This window comes from Helianthus annuus, chromosome 11 (assembly GCF_002127325.2).
Source record: "Helianthus annuus cultivar XRQ/B chromosome 11, HanXRQr2.0-SUNRISE, whole genome shotgun sequence".
Taxonomy (NCBI): domain Eukaryota; kingdom Viridiplantae; phylum Streptophyta; class Magnoliopsida; order Asterales; family Asteraceae; genus Helianthus; species Helianthus annuus.
In genome coordinates this window covers 43,501,124-43,519,528 of record NC_035443.2, presented here as the reverse complement: position 1 = coordinate 43,519,528, position 18,405 = coordinate 43,501,124, and positions in this window count along the sequence as shown.

The following is an 18,405-nucleotide window of genomic DNA, read 5'->3' as shown; positions in this document are numbered from 1 at the left end:
CTTGGATGGTTCCAACACTTTTGAAGTCACTTGGGACTTTTTAGGCATAATTTTATGAATGTTTTGAGCCTTGTTTCTTGTGGAAATCAACCACAATACAAACCACAACTACGAGCTTCGTTGGGAGCATGGTGGGTACAAGATTTCACTAAGTTTCAAGTAAAATACACATGAAATAAAAAGATACATCAAAGCATAATTTTTATACTACTTTGGACCTCAAATGTGGTGAGGTTCCACCTTAGTTTGCCATGACAAACTTGTAGAAACTGTTGGGAATCAGTGTATCAAAATAATAGCGGAAGCGATTTATATAATTTACCAAAAGGCGATTATATAAATTTGATTTATTAATCCGATTAATAAATATTCCCAATCAGGATCAAGGTTATACGCGTATAAACAAATAAAAGGAATAAACAACCATAGAGGGTTTTAGTAATCAACCTTTGACGACTACACCGGAACTGTAACACGTGGGTTTCAACGAATCCTCGCTAGTAGGAAGTTCACAACCGAGCACAAGATACCCGAGAGTAGAACCGGCCAAGAAGAAGGCGGCGACGAAGCTTGGTCGACGACAAAAGGGTGGCGGCCAAGCTTAGGAGGGTGGCTAGGGTTTTGTGCTTTTATAAAAGTGTGTCTAGGGTTTCCACCTTAATCATTCTTTTATAAAACCCAATCTTACATTAAGGCCCTTTAAGATTATACAATTATAATCCTCTTAATAATAATAATATTAAGTCCCTTGGGTTTAAACTATTATTATTTCTCAAATAATAATCTACCTACTTGTGAACATATACGATTCATGTACCAACGTGTAACTCTTCGGATCGTACCGAGTTAGTTACGTTGACTTTAATTACAGTCGGACATACATATATCCAACAATCTCCCACTTGGACGATTTTAATTAAATGAGTCAACGTGTGCACAGTTGGACGCCTAGCTGCATCGCACTGCTCTTAACACGGCATGCCACTTTACAGTCGTCAACTAGTTCTTTGAGTTCAAGTAACACTTTACTAAACCAAATACTATAGCCCTGATAATTCTATCAATAAGTCCCTTCTGTATAGAACATGCGTTGATCATAAGACATGGATCATTCATTCTTTTATAGTGATCAACCATTCTCTGTTCTCGTCTTTAATTCAAAGTGGTCTAACGAACTACTTTTAGTCTGAGCATGGCCACGCATTTATTCCAGTTTAAGTTAACGAGGGCGCTAGAATGTCTTAACTTCTAATCTTATAGAAGTACAGAATTCCATCAGCATCATACAACTCGCACTTAACCTTGGATTTCTCCCAACCCTACCTGGATTACTACCCATGTTTCAGGATAGTGTTAGATAACATCAAAGATTGTCCTTAATCAATGTAGTTTAATATGTGCCTAAGGAAAAAGGACAGATTGAACATATCAATATCAAAACATCTCATGACTTAGATCCATGGAGATCGTTTTGAAGCGAGTTACATCCAATATCATTCCCTAGTGATATATGTGAATTTTGATTCTCAAACTCTTGAGTTATTCATCTCATGAATACAATCATCTCAATTCACAATAGTCTTACATTCTAATTCATTCCCATGTAATTTGATTGACTACGGATATTTTAGAATATGCTTATTCAAGGATATAAACATACAAATTATGAACACAGTTACAAAATAATTAAACTTGCATTTAACCAATAAATCAAATAACTATTTCAATGTAACTCTTGTAGTTCAAAATTAAAACACCAATACTAACTACAGATCATGCCGACTGTCTAGCAAATCTAAGCCCTATTTTTCCAGCATGCTCCTCATGTTTAGCTTGAGGTAGAGGCTTAGTAAAGGGGTCAGCCAGATTTAGATCCGTATGAACTTTGCTTATTACGATGTCTCCACGCTCTATTATCTCTCTAATATAGTGGAATTTTCTGAGTATATGCCTTGTGGTTTGATGCGACCTTGGTTCCTTTGCAAGAGCAATGGCACCAGTATTGTCACACAGCATCTCCATTGGTTTCTTTATGCTAGGCACAACGTCGAGATCAGTAATGAACTTCTTCATCCAGGAAGCCTCCTTAGCAGCATCCGATGCAGCATTGTATTCTGATTCACAGGTGGATTGAGCAACCACACTTTGCTTCGAGCTCTTCCAAGTAACAGCCCCACCATTCGGAATGAAAACATATCCCGTCTGTGATCTTGAATCGTCACGATCAGTCTGGAAACTTGCATCATTATAACACTTAACTGACATCTCCTCATCCAGTCCTCCATATATTAAGAACATGTCCTTAGTCCTTCTTAAGTACTTAAGAATGTTCTTCATTGCAGCCCAGTGACTCTCTCCTGGATTCTTTTGATATCTACTCGTCATGCTAAGAGCATACGAGACATCAGGTCTAGTACATAACATGGCATACATGATGGAACCGATAGCAGAAGCATATGGAACCCTTTCCATTTTCTTCTTTTCCTCTTCGGTCTTAGCACACTGCTCGCTATTAAGAATGGTTCTATGTGCCATGGGCAAGAGCCCCCTTTTTGAGTCTTGCATTGAGAAGCGTCGTATGACCTTATCAATATATGTACTTTGACTTAAACCTAATAACTGCTTTGATCTATCTCTATAAATCTTTATTCCTAGAATATATGCAGCTTCACGAAGATATTTCATTGCGAAACATTTTCCCAACCAAGCCTTAACATCTTTTAGCATAGGGATATTGTTTCCAATGATTAGTATGTCATCTATATACAGAATTAGAAAAGTGATATAGCTCCCACTAGATTTCTTGTAAACATACGGTTCATCTTCGTTTTTAATGAAGCCAAACTCTTTAATTTTCTGATCAAAACGAAGATTCCAGCTGCGAGATGCTTGCTTTAATCCATAGATGGATTTATTTAGCTTGCACACCTTATTAGGATTATTTGGATCGATAAAACCTTCAGGTTGAACCATATAGACATCTTCAAGTAAGTGTCCATTAAGGAACGCGGTCTTGACATCCATTTGCCATATCTCATAGTCATAATATGCAGCAATGGCAAGTAGAATTCTAATAGACTTAAGCATGGTTACTGGCGAGAAAGCTTCCTCATAATCAATTCCTTGAGTCTGAGTGAACCCTTTCGCTACAAGCCTTGCTTTGTAGGTTTGCACATTTCCATCCATGTCGGTCTTCTTGAAGATCCTTTTGTTTCCTACAGTCCGACCTTCGGCAGGAAGATCAACCAAATCCCGGACTTGGTTATCATACATGGATTGCATCTCTGCATTCATGGCTTCTTGCCATTTCTTGGATTCTGAATCCAACATTGCAGCTTTGTAAGTAGCAGGTTCAGCTTCATCAATCATGAAGATATCGTCATACCTTTCAGGTGCACGACGATCCCTAATACTTCTTCGAACACTTGGTGTTTCTGTTGTTTCTTGAGTCCTCTCAGGCTCAACTTCAACAACTAGATCAGTTACTTCTGGTTCTGTCTGAAAAACTAGTTCAGTCACTTGTGATTCTCGAATTTCTTCAAGATCCACATGGTTTTCTCCAATCCCTCGTGCCAGAAGCTCTTCCTCTAAGAAAGTGGCTCTGCGTTTAGTGAAAATCTTATTTTCAGTGGGGTGGTAGAAAAGGTAACCGATCCTTTTAGCGTATCCGATGAAAACCACTTTTTCGCCTCTGGGATCTAGTTTATCCGAAGATTCTAGAGTGACATAAGCGTTACAGTCCCAGACCTTGAGATAGGATACTTTTGGTTTCTTTCCATGCCATATCTCATAAGGCGTTTTGTCAACCATCTTCGTTGGAGCTATATTCACAAGTTTTGCGGCAGTTTCCAGAGCATTACTCCAAAAGGAGCGTGGGAGGGTTGTTCGACACATCATTGATCGAACCATATCTAATAGAGTTCGATTTATCCATTCAGACACACCATTATGTTGTGGCGTTCCAGGTGGAGTGAGGTGTGAAACTATTCCACAATCCTTTAGATGGTCGATGAACTCCTGACTAAGATATTCACCGCCTAGATCTGATCAAATGTTGGGATTGAACCCATCAGAGGAACAGATAATGTAAAGCCAAAACCGGATCTCATCAGTGGACCATCAATAAGCAACAGTTTACCCTATGCTCTCCCCTTGACAGTGGTTTTCTAACAGCTGATGAATCTTAAGTGCTGCTCAAACTACAACAACTGATGAACCAAACACTGATGATACCTTAAAGACTGCTGAAGACAAACACTGCTGCTCTATCTACTGCTGTTTCCTAAGTACTGCTGAAGACTCAAGCACTGCCCTCCCAAAGACTGATCACCTTTGAAGAAAGCACTGAAGACTCAACATCTGTACTAAGGCTACACCAGTGGAACGTGAAGCAGTAGTTTTCCTTAGCTTTACATTTTATTACTTATCAGATGTTACCTGTCAGTAGTTTGTATAGAACAATATTTATAGTTTGTTAGGTCGTTAGATGTCACTATCATGGTGACGTCAGCCGAGGTAAATCAGTAGTTTGGTTTGCCTATAAATATGACAGTATTCTGTACTGTTATACTTGATCGTTTGAGTGAGTTCTTCTCCTCAATTCATCCTTTCATCTTGTGCAACCAACTCTGGTGTATCAGGCTGAGGGGGAGTTTAGATTGTAAGCTTGCTGTAATCATTTGCTTTCTATTGTAAATCTTTTGACTCAATGAAATAGCAATTGTTTATCAATCTATATTTTCCTTTGATTATGTTTACAAAGTTTGCTACTCATTTCCGCTGCACTTATTCGTTTTATGCAAACAAACACAATCATGATGGCCCCCAGATCCCAACAATTGGTATCAGAGCCTGGACAGTCAAATTCGATCTAACAATCAATTTGACATAACAATCCAGCTCAAAAGTTATTGATGCTAAAGGATTGGTTGTATTCAGTTGAAAAACAGAGTACCGAGTGAATCATGGTCAAAATGGTTATTCAAAAACTCTGTAAATCAACCAAGATGTCATATGACACACAAATCTCACACAACAAGTGTTTTCATGCATATGTCACTCATAGTTTTCAGATCCGAAAAATATCTGATAAATTATGGGATCGTTCGATGTTTTCAAAATTGATTTCAATTGTTGTTTTGATGTTTGTGATGTTTTCAATAAACACTAAAGTATGTACCTGAGTTCAGCAGAACTTGTGTTCATCCAAAAACACTAAGAATACTGCTGACATAGAAAAGAGGGAAATAAAACTTTAGGCAAAATCTCTCATGTGCTCAAAGGCAAGTTGAGTATCCTTCAAAAGGACCAAATCAACTTTGTCCAAAACACATTGAGAAAATAAGGTGTCAAAACTGTCCTAATCATAGGTAAATGTGAGATCTAAGCATGATCAAATAATGGTCAGATCTCTCAAAACATTGCTTCAAAGTGATTATGGACAAAGTATGTTCAAAATATGATCTCCTAGTGAGCATTTCTGAACATATGAATAAAAAGGGTAAAAAGGGAAAAGAAAAATGAACAAATCTCAAAGTGTAGCTATCTCAAAAACTTTTGAAATCAAAAGCAAAAGAGTATAAGCATAAAACACTTTTGAGATTTAAAAGTTAGATCATCAGTGGTCATCATCACGCAACTGTGTGCATTCATCAATGCAGAAATTGTTCTGGTAAAAATGGCATCTCCAGTGATTATGCTTAAAAGAAATTTTCAATCAATTGACAAGTAAATGACCCCAAAACAATGGTCAAAATAACTTGAAAATAATATGATCATGAATTTACTGGAAAATCGTCAGATCCTTTTGATTATTTTCAAAACTTCCTTTAATTTTTCTTAAGATGTCTTTCTCTAAATAAAGCCAGATATATTTCATTTTTATAAGATATATTCTGTACTTTTACTCATTTTTGATAGTAAAAGTTCATCTCTGGTCAGGATGTAATTTTCTTTTTTTTTTTTGAAATTACTATCCTTAAATCTGGTCAAAAGGAAATGACACACATATCAAGGTCATGTTAAGCTCAAGTTTGATTTTCACAGATCATAAATTGATTGCAAATTGATTTAGACTACTGAGATACTCATGATCTAGTTCATGTAATTAGAACAAATCATTTTCTACATCTAAACAAGCAGATGCTAACATTGTTTGTCAAAAGTTGAGATACTGCTGCACTATCAGTTGTTTGAACCAATTTATCTTCTACCAGTGTTGTTTCTAAAGTGCTGTTGTGCCTTAACATCTACTCACTAAAGTCTGTCCAATGCTAAAGTGTCAACCTCTGTTCTCCAAAACACTGATGCTTAAAATCTTTGTTCCATCCACTGTTACATCCACTGTTTCATTTTATTACCGTTGTAACTACTGATACTTAATCCATCAGTAGTTGTCAAAACAACTGTCCTCCATTATTTACCATTCCATCAGATGTTTGACACGTGGTCAGTTTTTAGCCTTCAGATCAAAATAACCGCTGCCACATCAGCAATCATTTTTTTTCCTAAATAAAACCCTGATTAAATCCAAACAGGGTTTTACTGTCGAATTGAATTCTTAAAAATTCTGTTCTCAAAGCAGTTTTTCTTCTCATCTCTCACAAATTTCTTCGATCGTTCGTTACAAAAATGACAAAATCGAAGTCCTCTGCAAAACCCACATCAAAGTCATCGAAAACAGCCTCTCAAAAGGCAACTTCCACTGAAATTCCATTCAAAAAATCTCACAATCTCCTGGGTCTTCTCACAAAACCAGGAACCACAGATGTTTTCGATTCCATTATTACCATCATGGCAAAATCAAAGTACAAAACTTTGCTCACTGCCGATGCACCAATCTATTTGGCGACCCAAAGGGAGTTTTGGAAGAATGCAACCCTTGAAAAACAAGGAGACATTGCAACCACCATTCAATCTTCTATAAAGGGTAAAACTGTCCAAATCACGCCACAATCCATCTCCGAAGTCTTTCAACTCGATGACCAGGCAGGTAAAACTTCCTTCACTAAAAACGAGTTGCACATTGACTTCATTGAAAGAGGGTATGAAGCCACCATGATGAAGAAACTGACCTTAGAAAAAGGTTATTTTCCTCCTGCACCCAGATTCCTATTTCATACCCTCCTACTGTGTGTTTCAAACAAAACCACTTCTTTTAATGAGATCCCTATAAAGATTCAAAATCTGGGATATGCAATTCTTCAAGAAGAAAATTATAACTATTCTCGGGAAATCTTTAAAGATTTGGTTAATAATGTTGAAACCAACTCATTCTTACTGTTTCCAAGGTTTTTAAGTTACTATTTTGAAAAGAAATTCAGTAAGGATGATTTAGCTTTAATAAACCAAGGTGAAATAACTGTAATAAACTGCCTAACATCTGAAACTTTTTCACGAATGTTAGCACCTTGCAAAACACAAGCAGGGGTACCTGAGCAGAATTTAGCAGCTACCACTGCTCCTCAGGTATCTGCTGCTGAGCCTACTGCTCTAGGTGATCAAAGCAGCAGACCAACTGTTTTGAAACCCACACCTACAAAACCCAAAAAGCTTTACAAAAAGAATAATCAAAAACCCCCCAAACCAATCAAAACGGCAACTCTGGAGGATGAGATACCAGAGTTAATGCCTGTGACAACACAAATGTCACAAGAAACCACTGCTGCTTCTTCCTCACAGCAGTTGGTACAAATATCTCAACCCATAACCATAACTCCTCCTGCTTCTTCACAAAAAGAACAGGTTGTACACAAAGGGCCACCACATTATGATGCTCTGGATACACTCGTTTCCATCATCCACAACTCAATGCCCGGAGCAAATCCACTTTCTACACCCACCATCACATCCTCAATTCCACCAAAAACACAATTACTGTTGGATGCAATTGATTTGAACCAGGTATTACTCAGTCCTTCTTAATCACCTGTCAATGAGAATATACCTCAACAAATGACTGAGCCTGCTGTATCATTCTTTGCTAACCCACCAACACAACCTGAGGAGGTTACACCCATTGAGTTGCAAGTAACTCTTTGTGGTAATCCAAGTGAAGCAGCCACTACAACTGTTGAACCCACTGGTTTACAGTTGGACAGTGGTTACATCAATAAGACTTCCTTGGAGGCAATTCCTTTTATAGCACCTCTGCCAACCACCAGTGGATTTATTTATCCTACTGGCAACATCAAAAGGTTGTCAAGTGTTGAAGGAAGAAGACCCCAGTACCAAGAAAAAGGGGCATCAGTGGTTAATGTTTGGAGTAAACTCCCTACTTCAACCACTGATAAAACCACTGTTAGTGGGAAATCAGATGATCCCAATAAATTGGGTGATGATTTAAAGTACCAGAAATTGACGGCTCGTGTTGAAAAACTTGATAACTCTGTTGCAGAGCTCAAAGATATGCTCCAACAGTTGTTACAGGTACAAAAGGTACAATCCACTGCTGTTCCACCTCAAGCACCTGCTCTCCAACAGGCACCTGCTACAAATGAGCTCTGGAATCTTTTTCAACCTTTTCTCCATCATCAAGCACAAGTAGCAGATCAGCAACATGAAAAACATGTTCAAGAGCTGAGAAATGCTATGGAGTCTAGGTTCAAAGATACTCAGGCTGATCTAAAGGCTCTCAAAACTCAGATCCTGCACAACTCTGGCACTGCTCCTCCACCAGTATTCTTCATTGATCAACTCCCCGAAGATAATGCCAAAAAGGGGGAGAAAATTCAGGAGTGGAGAAGGAAAGGAATAACAGATGGTCTCTACCTTGCACCAGAAAATTCAAATATGACCAAAAAGATTCCTTTGCCAGATGGGAGTAAGAAAATTGATGTGACCACAAATGCACTTGCAGAAGCACTTGCATGTGTGAAAAGGGATAGAGAGGCCAAAAATAAAGCCAGGGTGGATTATCCGGATCAGGGTACTTCAGGGTCAAGAGATAATGAAAATCTTATTGATGAAAAGAAGAAGCCTACTAGAAAAGTAAGGCTACCCAAATCCATTCCGGTCAGACGTCCAAAGTCTGCTCAAAAACCACCACCTACTACAGCTGTTGTAACTCCTGTTGTATCAGCTGCTGCTGGTACTTCAGTAGTTCCAACATCTGCTCCTACTTCAACACACACCACCTCAACACACACTACATTCACTGCTTTACCACCATCACCACCAAAATCAAAATCACCTCCTATCAAAAGGCAGAAGACAGCAGCTGTTATAACTTCTGCTGTAAAGACAACAGTGGTTGGAACACCAGTTGTTTCAACAACTGTTAGTCTATCACAAACCACTGCCACTACAACCACCTTTCCATCCAAAACATCATCAGTCCCTCCTCAAATAAAGAGGAGAAGGCTAATTCCTAAAGATGATGTCACTGCACCATCCCAAACATCTTCAAAACCTTTAGCTCTTGTCAAAATACCAAAACCAGTTCCACTCTCTTCTGTTCCAATGCACAAGCCCTTACCTCCTGCAGGTGTTCAATTTCCTCTTAAACTAGAAGCTGTTAGAGAAGAAATAAAATCTTTCTATACTGAGGATGACCCTGCCAAAAGGAGTTTACCTTCAATCAAAGGATATCCCTGGCCCAAAAATATTGAAGAATATTTGAAGATAAAGGCCAAGCAAGCAGAGGATATCTCGAAAAGAAACACACAAGGGAAATCTGACAAAGAAGTATCAAGATACTACCAATATCTGCTCACACAAGTCAGTTCCCTAGAACGTTTTGCAAAGAATGTCAGTCAACAAATTTCAGAAAGAGCAACTGAAACTTTGAAGAAAGACTACATTGAAAGCATTATGTTTCACAAAAGATACAAAGGAGAGAGACACATGTACAAAGAGTGGACTGTTCCTGAACTTGAAGTTGAAGCTGCAAGAATTCAAGACATGATAAAAAGGAAAGTCACTCACACTCCTCCTGATTGGGCAAAGTTCAGAAAGAATGTACCTGATAAGCAAATGGAGCTAAAGAGAATGAAAGAAGAACTGGTTGTTGCTGATTTTGGTACAAAAAGACAAATTGCTAGATGGAAAGCAGATGTGGTCAGGTCAACCTACAAAAGGTTGGAGGAATTAAGAAAGAAAGATCCAAAAATTCCTCAAAAACCTGACTATCCTGAAGCAGCGGTTTCAAAAAGACCATCAAAGCTGCAAAACAGGAGAGCCACTGCTCCAGCTGGTAATGCCATCTACAAAAGAAGGAAACAAAGCCAGTTAGGAGCTCAAACTGTTCAAGAAATTCTTACTAGAAATGCTGTTGTAAAAGAAGGCTTGATAAGAACGTTAAAAGAAGAACTTGAACAGGAAAACTCTGCTACCACTGCTCAGCCAGTGATGAACAGGCCAGCCTCACCAAATACTTCTGCAAATAAGCATCTCCCAAGAAACCCACCAGGCTCAAAAATACAAAAGTGGGCAACTGACAAACAGACCTGCGTATTGACTTTGCTCAGGTCTGGTGGAGAAGTGGAGAAAATATAAAGGGAACAAGCTCTTGGCCTGAGTCTTGAAGATTTGCAGGATCTCCTTGATCTTCCACTTAGCAGGGATGATGAAGATACAGATGCCCTTGACTTTGAATTACAATTTAAAGGTCAGATAAGGGAGCTGTTAATGAGGCAATAAAATATCCACAAATAATGAAGGGTTTTGGCATTATCTGTTCCAGGGGGAGATTGTTGGGATTGAACCCTATCAGAGAAGCAGATAATGTAAAGCCAAAACCGGATCTCATCAGTGGACCATCAATAAGCAACAGTTTACCCTATGCTCTCCCCTTGACAGTGGTTTTCTAACAGCTGATGAATCTTAAGTGCTGCTAAAACTACAACAACTGATGAACCAAACACTGATGATACCTTAAAGACTGCTGAAGACAAACACTGCTGCTCTATCTACTACTGTTTCCTAAGTACTGCTGAAGACTCAAGCACTGCCCTCCCAAAGACTGATCACCTTTGAAGAAAGCACTGAAGACTCAACATCTGTACTAAGGCTACACCAGTGGAACGTGAAGCAGTAGTTTTCCTTAGCTTTACATTTTATTACTTATCAGATGTTACATGTCAGTAGTTTGTATAGAACAGTATTTATAGTTTGTTAGGTCGTTATATGTCACTATCATCGTGACGTCAGCCGAGGTAAATCGGTAGTTTGGTTTGCCTATAAATATGACAGTATTCTGTACTATTATACTTGATCGTTTTGAGTGAGTTCCATGTGCCATGGGCAAGAGCCCCCTTTCCATTTTCTTCTTTTCCTCTTCGGTCTTAGCACACTGCTCGCTATTAAGAATGGTTCCATGTGCCATGGGCAAGAGCCCCCTTTTTGAGTCTTGCATTGAGAAGCGTCGTATGACCTTATCAATATATGTACTTTGACTTAAACCTAATAACCGCTTTGATCTATCTCTATAAATCTTTATTCCTAGAATATATGCAGTTTCACGAAGATATTTCATTGCGAAACATTTTCCCAACCAAGCCTTAACATCTTTTAGCATAGGGATATTGTTTCCAATGATTAGTATGTCATCTATATACAGAATTAGAAAAGTGATATAGCTCCCACTAGATTTCTTGTAAACATACGGTTCATCTTCGTTTTTAATGAAGCCAAACTCTTTAATTTTCTGATCAAAACGAAGATTCCAGCTGCGAGATGCTTGCTTTAATCCATAGATGGATTTATTTAGCTTGCACACCTTATTAGGATTATTTGGATCGACAAAACCTTCTGGTTGAACCATATAGACATCTTCAAGTAAGTGTCCATTAAGGAACGCGGTCTTGACATCCATTTGCCATATCTCATAGTCATAATATGCAGCAATGGCAAGTAGAATTCTAATAGACTTAAGCATGGTTACTGGCGAGAAAGCTTCCTCATAATCAATTCCTTGAGTCTGAGTGAACCCTTTCGCTACAAGCCTTGCTTTGTAGGTTTGCACATTTCCATCCATGTAGGTCTTCTTGAAGATCCCTTTGTTTCCTACAGTCCGACCTTCGGCAGGAAGATCAACCAAATCCCGGACTTGGTTATCATACATGGATTGCATCTCTGCATTCATGGCTTCTTGCCATTTCTTGGATTCTGAATCCAACATTGCAGCTTTGTAAGTAGCAGGTTCAGCTTCATCAATCATGAAGATATCGTCATACCTTTCAGGTGCACGACGATCCCTAATACTTCTTCGAACACTTGGTGTTTCTGTTGTTTCTTGAGTCCTCTCAGGCTCAACTTCAACAACTAGATCAGTTACTTCTGGTTCTGTCTGAATAACTAGTTCAGTCACTTGTGATTCTCGAATTTCTTCAAGATCCATATGGTTTTCTCCAATCCCTCGTGCCAGAAGCTCTTCCTCTAAGAAAGTGGCTCTGCGTTTAGTGAAAATCTTATTTTCAGTGGGGTGGTAGAAAAGGTAACCGATCCTTTTAGCGTATCCGACAAAAACCACTTTTTCGCCTCTGGGATCTAGTTTATCCGAAGATTCTAGAGTGACATAAGCGTTACAGTCCCAGACCTTGAGATAGGATACTTTTGGTTTCTTTCCATGCCATATCTCATAAGGCGTTTTGTCAACCATCTTCGTTGGAGCTATATTCACAAGTTTTGCGGCAGTTTCCAGAGCATAACTCCAAAAGGAGCGTGGGAGGGTTGTTCGACACATCATTGATCGAACCATATCTAATAGAGTTCGATTTCTCCATTCAGACACACCATTATGTTGTGGCGTTCCAGGTGGAGTGAGGTGTGAAACTATTCCACAATCCTTTAGATGGTCGATGAACTCCTGACTAAGATATTCACCGCCTAGATCTGATCGAATGTTGGGATTGAACCCATCAGAGGAACAGATAATGTAAAGCCAAAACCGGATCTCATCAGTGGACCATCAATAAGCAACAGTTTACCCTATGCTCCCCCCTTGACAGTGGTTTTCTAACAGCTGATGAATCTTAAGTGCTGCTCAAACTACAACAACTGATGAACCAAACACTGATGATACCTTAAAGACTGCTGAAGACAAACACTGCTGCTCTATCTACTGCTGTTTCCTAAGTACTGCTGAAGACTCAAGCACTGCCCTCCCAAAGACTGATCACCTTTGAAGAAAGCACTGAAGACTCAACATCTGTACTAAGGCTACACCAGTGGAACGTGAAGCAGTAGTTTTCCTTAGCTTTACATTTTATTACTTATCAGATGTTACATGTCAGTAGTTTGTATAGAACAATATTTATAGTTGTTAGGTCGTTAGATGTCACTATCATGGTGACGTCAGCCGAGGTAAATCAGTAGTTTGGTTTGCCTATAAATATGACAGTATTCTGTACTGTTATACTTGATCGTTTGAGTGAGTTCTTCTCCTCAATTCATCCTTTCATCTTGTGCAACCAACTCTGGTGTATCAGGCTGAGGGGGAGTTTAGATTGTAAGCTTGCTGTAATCATTTGCTTTCTATTGTAAATCTTTTGACTCAATGAAATAGCAATTGTTTATCAATCTATATTTTCCTTTGATTATGTTTACAAAGTTTGCTACTCATTTCCGCTGCACTTATTCGTTTTATGCAAACAAACACAATCATGATGGCCCCCAGATCCCAACATCGAAGCATCTTAATAGTTCTATTTAGCTGATTCTCTACTTCGTTTTGGTGCTCCTTGAACTTTTCAAATGTCTCATGTTTATGCTTCATAAGATAAACATAACCATATCTACTGAAATCATCAGTGAATGTAACAAAGTATCTTTCTCCATGTCTTGACATTGTTCTGAATGGACCACATACATCTGTATGTACAAGTCCCAACAGATCATTAGCTCTTTCTCCAACATTTGAAAAGGTGCTTTTGTTAACTTTCCACTTAAGCATGATTCGCATTTGCCAGACGTTTCCGAACCCTTAGAATCTAAGATTCCTTCGGTTTTAAGTTGTTTAACACGGTTCTCGCTTATATGACCAAGTCTACAATGCCACATATACATATTTATGTGTGCAAAATGCAACATATAAATTGCATCAAATGCGGCATAACACTAACCCTTTTTAGTACTAATGTTGGAAAAATGTGCTTTTGTCTTCCTTTTTCAGGGATAAAAGAGCTTAAATGAACAAAAGAAGCAAAAATGCAGCTAAATCTAACAATAATACAAGAAAAGTAATAAACGTGGCATGCCCGACCCCTCGACAGCATCTTCCCAAGCAAAAACAAGAGAACAGAAGGCTGAACACGCCCTGTGCTCATTGAACACGGGGGCATGCCCAAGTGTCTGCAGAAAAGACAAAGTTGTAGAAGCTTCTATTTCCCAACACGGGGGCGTGCCCACCGGACACGGGACCATGGTCAACACTAAGATTCGCAGAATCCAAGCAAATCTTGATAGTACAGATACGCTTCTGCACACGGGGCCGTGCCCAGCAGACACGGGGGCGTGGTCAACTAATGCAGACAAACTGCATTTAATGAAGAAAGAGAAGATGGATGGACACGGGGCCATGCCAAATGGACACAGGGCCGTGTCCGGGCTTCTGTGCAGGCTATAAATAGAGGTGCTTGGTTCACTTCAAAGGCATCCCATGGCAAACCACCTCTCTCACAGTTCACCCACCCACCACCACCATCACAACCCACATCCACCACCATCATCCATCATAGAGTGTGTATAGTAGTCTCAGAATCCAAGATTGATCGTAAGAGTTCTTGACAATCAAAGGCCATGTTTGCCTAAGTCTCTTACATCACTTGGCGAAGACAAGCATTTAGTGTAATACTTTTTATTTTTAATCTCTTCGTACTTTTTATTTGGTTATATATTAATGACTTTAATAACTAGTTTCTTATGTTGAAGGTGAATCTTCCTTATCATTTGTCTGTGGTGTCTTGGCGTTATTTTACTGTCTATATAAAATAAAATTTTTACACCAATCATATCTCCATGGTCTATATGGAGATATGTTGGCTGCCTGGTCGGGGGTTAAGGGAATGGTTTGGTAAGCGTTATCACACCCCGACCGCGTATAACATGCAACCGCGGCGGAAAACGTCGGGGAGTGTTGTGGACAGAATTAATTGTTTCATAACCATGGCATACAAGTTGTATTTTATTTATAAACAAGAGTGCTACATCGTCCCAAAACAAGAAATACAAAGTTCATAACATATTTAAACTAGCCTATCTTCATTGTTAGGCTCTAAGGCACAGGTCCGCCCTAGTATTGTGATCAACATCTTATGGAACAGCTCCTGAAAACACATGTGAAAGTAGGTACGTCAGCATAAAAATGCCTATGAGATACATAGGTTTTGTGAAAATGGGATTCATGACTTGAGTTTAAAGAATGTTTAATAACAGTCAGTCATGAACCTTGTACTTTGTCTTGCTTTGTAAACCATTTGAAAAACGATAACATCAGATGATATGTATAGATAAGTGCAAGGTTAAACGAGTAACCAAGTAAAATGAGTTGAATATAATAAGTTGTTTTGTAGACAATGTTTTATGAAAAGTATGTTATTTGTATAAAATGTTATATGTCTAAACTGAAATGATTTAGATAACGCTAAGATATGTAATATTATACAAACATTTATATATAGGAAATACCAGCGGCGTATCCACCATGTTTGCATCATATTACATACTCCACGTTACTCAAACCATTTACCCAAACCAATCCACCATGTAAATTGTTCATGTATAAACCAAATGTCAAGTGTTATTGTGTAAACCATGTCAAATGTTTATGTTCAATGTAAACCACCAAATGTGTATGTCAATGTCAACGTGTTTACGTTCAATGTAAATCATGTAATGTGTATCCCAAAATATATCATGTATGGTAAGCGAAATGTATCAACTTAAACCATATGTAAAATGCACAAAACAAGTCGTTGAAGTAAAACGTGGTTTAAATCAACGTTATGTTCTGTGGAAAAATGCATGCTCTATTGATATTAACATTTATGCGGTATTGTAAACTATGCATACATCCAAGCCTTGAGACTGCGGCGATAAACCCTTAAACAAATTAAAGGTTTATCTAAGTTATGTATATCGAATTCGGTCATTCCTTCCAATCCTATCAAACCCAGGATTTCAGAATGTTCGTTACAGTTCAAATTGGCATACTTTCGCAGTTTGTCAAGTTTAGTCCCTGTAAGCGAATTAACTTGTTTTTTTGCCATACCAAAGCCTTCAAAACTTATTTCTAAGTTATGTATAGGTTATTTGGGGTATGTTGAGTATATGTTGATGTTCCGGAGTATTTGTCGCATTAAACTGAGTACGTTTAAGCACCAGTTAGCGTATAACTCTCCAGAAAGCAATGTAGAGTTTGAAATTGAACAAAAGTTAAAACATGAAAAATGTAAAACACAACCAAACAAACATTGGGATAAAATAACATTGTTTTATTGATAACTGAACTGTTCACAATGATTACAAGCACAAATGTTACAGTCTCCCCTACTTATGAAAATTTCATCCCGAAATTTATTTAGAGGAAACTCGTGGAAAAAGATGCGGATATTTCGCCTTCATTTGATCTTCACGTTCCCAAGTAAACTCGGGTCCACGTTTAGATTCCCAGCGAACCTTGACCAAAGGAATGCGCTTGCGTTTAAGCCACTTGACTTCACGTTCCATGATTTCTACTGGTTTTTCAACAAATTTTAGTGTTTTATCAACACGAATTTCATCAAGCGGTATGTGGAGGTTTTCATCAGCTAAACACCTCTTGAGATTGGACACGTGAAAGGTTGGATGAACATTTCCAAGTTCAGGAGGTAACTCAAGTCTGTAGGCTACCTTACCGATTCTTTCGACGATCTTGAATGGTCCAACATATCTAGGTGCAAGTTTTCCTTTCTTTCCAAATCTGATCACACCTTTCCAAGGTGAGACCTTAAGTAATACACGATCACCGACTTGAAAATCCAAGGGTTTGCGTTTTAGGTCCGCGTAACAATTCTGACGGCTTCTAGCGGTCTGAAGGTTATCACGAACTTTCTTAACCTTATCTGTTGTCTCTAAAATGAGGGCAGGTCCAGTAAGTTGAGCCTCGCCAATCTCATTCCAGCAGACTGGTGAACGACATTTTCGACCATAGAGAGCCTCGAAAGGAGCCATGTTGATGCTGGAGTGATAATTGTTGTTGTAGGAGAATTCAATCAATGGAAGATGTGAATCCCAACTACCACCAAAATCGATCACGCAAGCTCTAAGCATATCCTCCAGTGTCTGGATTGTTCTTTCAGATTGACCATCCGTTTGCGGATGATAGGCTGTGCTCAGATTAAGTTGGGACCCCATAGCAGATTGCATGGTTCTCCAAAAATGAGAAGTGAAACGAGCATCTCTGTCAGAAATGATGTTCAAAGGAACACCATGTCGAGCTACTATTTCATCTACATATATTTGAGCAAGTTTGTCAGCCGAAAAATCCTCACGGATTGGCAAGAAATGCGCTGACTTGGTAAGACGATCCACGACTACCCAGATGGCATCGTGACCCTTCTTTGTGCGCGGGAGTTTAGTAATGAGATCCATAGTAATGTTTTCCCATTTCCAAACTGGGATCTCTGGTTGCTCCAATAATCCGGAAGGACGCTGATGTTCAGCCTTAACCTTAACACAAGTAAGGCATTTGGATACGTATAAGGCAATGTCTTTCTTCATACCAGGCCACCAATACTGAATACGAAGATCCTTATACATCTTATTTGAGCCAGGATGAATAGAATAACGAGACTTATGGGCTTCATCCATAAGCAAGGTACGAAGATTATCTTGGCTTGGGACCCACAAACGGTCCATGAAGTAATACGATCCATTGTCTTTCAGTTCAAGAGCAGGTGTTATGTGATAAGGAAATTCCTTATCCATCAAACCTTGTGAAACACAAGCTTGTTGAGCCTGAGAAATACGTGCTTGGATATCGGTTTGAATAACAGATTGGACACGAACACAATGAAGCTTAGTTCGTTCCTTACGACTCAATGCTTCGGCTACGACATTCGCCTTACCAGGATGGTAGTGAATTTCGCAGTCGTAGTCGTTTAGAAGTTCAACCCAACGTCTTTGCCTCATGTTGAGTTCCTTCTTATTGAAGATATGTTGAAGACTCTTGTGGTCTGTGAAAACCACACATTTCGTACCGTACAAATAGTGTCTCCAGATTTTGAGAGCGAAGACAACTGCACCCAACTCAAGATCATGAGTGGTGTAGTTCTTCTCATGTATCTTCAACTGCCTTGATGCGTATGCTATGACTTTGTTCCTTTGCATCAGGATGCAACCGAGACCTAATTTAGATGCGTCGCAATAAACGACGAAATCATCATTGCCCTCGGGCAATGTTATGACAGGTGCGTCGCAAAGCTTTTG